We start from the raw sequence: 4,100 nt of genomic DNA, 5'->3' as shown, positions 1-4,100 counted from the left end.
GGGCAAGGGGAATTATGTTTTTCACATATGTAAGAACCCTTCATGCTGATTGTTTCAGAGAAGAAAGAAAGTATAAATAGTCAAAAGCTGAAAAATGAAAATGCTGTATGAGTAGCTAATTTAGAAATATAGCTTTTCAACCAGAAAATTAAAGAAGTTGTTTTTGGAACCAGAGTCAAGAGTGGGGAAGGTAGCTTTTCATTATAAGGCTTGAAGTATTATTTGAGAGATGTGCGTATAGACACACATACACACACACACACGGGAGCCTGAATTTGTATTCCAAAGGGATCATCTAACTCTACAAAGAGTTTGTAAAAAGGATTCACTTTACAACAGTAGAACATATTTTGAAAACTACAGACTTCAAGCGTAAAAAAAGCTGTCATCATCCCGGTGGAAAAATGAATGGGGCATCACTTTCCCACCGACATGGTGATAAGCATTTTACATACATTATTCTTGAGTATTTTCACAGCAACGCATAAGGAAGATGGTATTATCTATCTCCATTTTGCAGATGAGGAAATTGGTGACAGCATATTGCTAAAATTTTCATATAAGTTCTCAATAGATATTGTTTTATGTTAAAATTGTTTATTGAATTTTCTTTTCATTAATAAAATGATATGTGCCATTCTTACAAACAAGCAAATGGTGTGTACAAACAATTTAGCAAAGTGACAGTTTTATATCCTTTTGATATTATTAAATATAACTATCATTTTTATTATTTTTCTGCTCTCTGCTTCACATCTAGGAAGATACTTCCTATCCTAAAGGCTTACTAGAAAACTTTACTAAAAATCAAGAATCAAGGAATACTCATATTATGCCAGCTTCCTGAATACATGAAAAAAAAAACCATTATAACAAATTTTGTACAAAAATCTTAGATCATTCATGAACTGATAACAACACAAATCATGATTAGGCAAGGTATTTCTGTAGAATGACAAATATTTAAACTTTAGACATTTAGAAAGGTAATTCATTACAGTAACTAATGTGTATAAGAAGAAAGTTTTCAAACTCCCTAAGTGCCAGGAAATCATTTGACAAAATGCACTGCAATATTATTCACAATAGCCAAGAGATGGAAACTACCTAATTGTGAATCCGTGGGTGAAAGGATGAAGAAACTCTTGGGCATCTATACAATGGAATATTATTCAGCCTTAAAAAGGAAGGAAATCCTGTATTCAGAATTGCTTGCCTGGATCATTTCAGTAGCCATGTGCTTTCTTGCATAGTCCCCTCTGGTCTATTGGCGAAAGATATACCAGGGTGAACCTTTTATGATGTAGGCACCACGACCTCTAGTGGATCTCTAAATGAGATTTTGGAGGTGGACTGCCTGGGTACCAGCTGTGTGACCTTGGACAATTATATAACCTCTAATATTCTTCATCCATAAAATGAAAGTTAATAGTATTGTCGTCATAGCTTTGATGTGAGGATTAAATGAGTGAATACATGTCAGATGCCTAGAATGTGCCTGGCACATGGTAAGGCAACATGAAAAATTTAACTGTAATTATAACCAAATTAAATATTGTGATGCCCGATTAATTAAGTTGAACCATATGTAATTTCTAATATTCAACCATTTTGACATATTATTATTGTTGAATAAATGATAAAACTCAGTCTAGGCAGGTTGTGTAGAGTCAAAAAGGATTGGATAAATGAAAATATTGGTAGAAAAAATAAGCTTAAATAGATTGCTTTGCAATTTACAATGCAGTTTCTCATAATTTGTTTCATTTAATATCTATAGAATGCTTTTCAGGGTATTATTACCACTGTCTCTGAAGGAGTTACTGACTTGCCCCAAATCACACCACATTATATAAAACAATTAGAGTGGACACATCATTTGTTGTATAAATTCAATATGATATTTTGTTTTCCCTTCATAATATCATCCGTCCTCTCAAGAAAGTGATGAAATAATGCTGATTCCTAGGAACTTAGTCTTAAAGAGACATACTCTCAGATGATAAACACTACGTCTTTGAAACAAGGGTGTTGCAAGAAGAAACTTGGGACCAATGCTTTCTGGGTTTTCAAGTCCATGCTTAGAGTTATGGGAAACAGTCAAAGAAGGGAAAGAGTGAAAAATAGTCCAGAATGAAAAAAGTTTGACGTATATGTAACTTTATTGATCACCTCAAGATTCTCTTTTTATTTACGGTCTGTGTCAACCTACTAGAATATAAATGGTATTAGGGTAGATCACTGCTATCTTGCAGCAAGTGGTAGGCGCTGAGTAAATATTTATTAAAGGAATGAAAGTGGCCTTGAATACAACTGCACTTTACTCACCAGAGAACAGCCCCATAGCAGGCAAATGGCATCATTAACAAAATTTTAAAAATCATATCCTTATTAGCTCGTAACCATGGATTCAAGGCTCTCATTTATTTCATACTTTCTAAGTACAGAAGAATTCTGGTGTATTAGGGAATGTTTCCACAGCCTCACTGTAAAATATAGCAAGCTTTTTTTTGGCCCATTGATTGCTGGTTCCAGCAGGGCCCATCTCTATACTTACCTCTAAACAATTAACTTTAGATTTGTTATCCCAATGAACAGCTATTTGGTATGGAACCTGTTTTATCAGTGTCATGCAAAAGTAGACATTTGATATGTCTTTAAGTGATGATATGGATAATAATGTTGATGCGGAAGAAAACTAAAAACTCTCTCTGGTCATTGTCAAGTGCATGTGGGTGAAGGGTATCTTGTTGTCACTGGATTTCAGAACTCAAAAAGACTCATCCAACTCTTCATGTTACATGTGAAGAAAATGAGGTCTAAAGTGGTTGAGAGATTTGACCAAGACTAATTACTGAGACTAGAGAGAGATCCTCTGATTCTCAGCTGGCCACATTGTCATAAGATCTTCAGCTCCAAACAGCCAAGAGAAGCAAGTCTGTTGATATCCAGCTAGAAATGATTCAACTTCACTTCTATACTTTCTCTCTGTTAGATGCCTGATCTGCCCTGACAAGGAAATTATCTGAGGTTTACACTACACTTAAGATGATAAAATGCTCCTGGCAAACACTAGTGTGATTCATTGTGGCACTGGAGAGCACAGTCATGAAAAAATGAGAATCAAAAGAATAAGAGGTAAATAATATTAGAGAAGAAGAGAAAATCTATTATTTTAGTGGGACATAACTTATAAAGTTTAGAACTAGTAAATAAGTGGAGTAATGTGAAAGGAAGCTAGATTCCTATATGAAACATCAAAAATACTGTTATATGAGCAAGAATTAGTTTGAACATGTAAATAATTATTCCACTCAAAAGAGCAATGAATTCTTTAAGATAAGTAGTTAAAATAATTGGAACTACACATTAGTTATATGAAGAAAATTATAAAGAGATACAAAGCATGTAAAAGCTCTGATTAAATGGAGAGATATACTATACTTGTGACTGAAAACAGTGTTTCAAAGATATCAGTTTTCCAATCATTATTCAGATTCCATATACTTCAAATCAACTTTTAAAATGATGCAGTGCTTTTTTTAATAAACTAAATGATATTCATTTGTAAAATAAAACACTGGAACATCAACTAACATTATTCACAAGTAAATCATTCCAAATGGATTATAGGGCTAAAATTAAAAGTAAACCCCCACATATAACAGTGGTGGATGAGAATATAGAAGAATATCCATAGTCTTAAAATTAGTGAAGATAATCTTAATATATATGCTTAAAGATGTCTGGTTGAAAAGAGGAAGGAGAAAAAGTAAAATGGAACATGATATGGTCTCTGATTTACTTTCAGAGACTTAATCTAGAGAAGAATATTCCAGTCTACGATATTGGATAAAGAAATAGAAATCTGTGATAATTACACAAATAATGAGAGGACATATTTAAATGGTATCATAATGTATCAGTTAGCTTCTGATGTGTAACAAACCATCCTAAAATTTGGTGACTTCAAATAAGAACAGTTTATTTTTTCTCAAGATTCAGTGGGTTAACTGGGCAGTTATTTTGATGTGGACCTATTGGTGGCTCAGCTGGGATTGGTTGGTCTAGGTTGGCTTTACTCACATACCTGATTGTTG

The sequence above is a fragment of the Diceros bicornis genome, unplaced genomic scaffold (assembly GCF_020826845.1).
Source record: "Diceros bicornis minor isolate mBicDic1 unplaced genomic scaffold, mDicBic1.mat.cur scaffold_90_ctg1, whole genome shotgun sequence".
Classification (NCBI taxonomy): Eukaryota; Metazoa; Chordata; class Mammalia; order Perissodactyla; family Rhinocerotidae; genus Diceros; species Diceros bicornis.
This window is presented reverse-complemented; position numbering follows the sequence as displayed.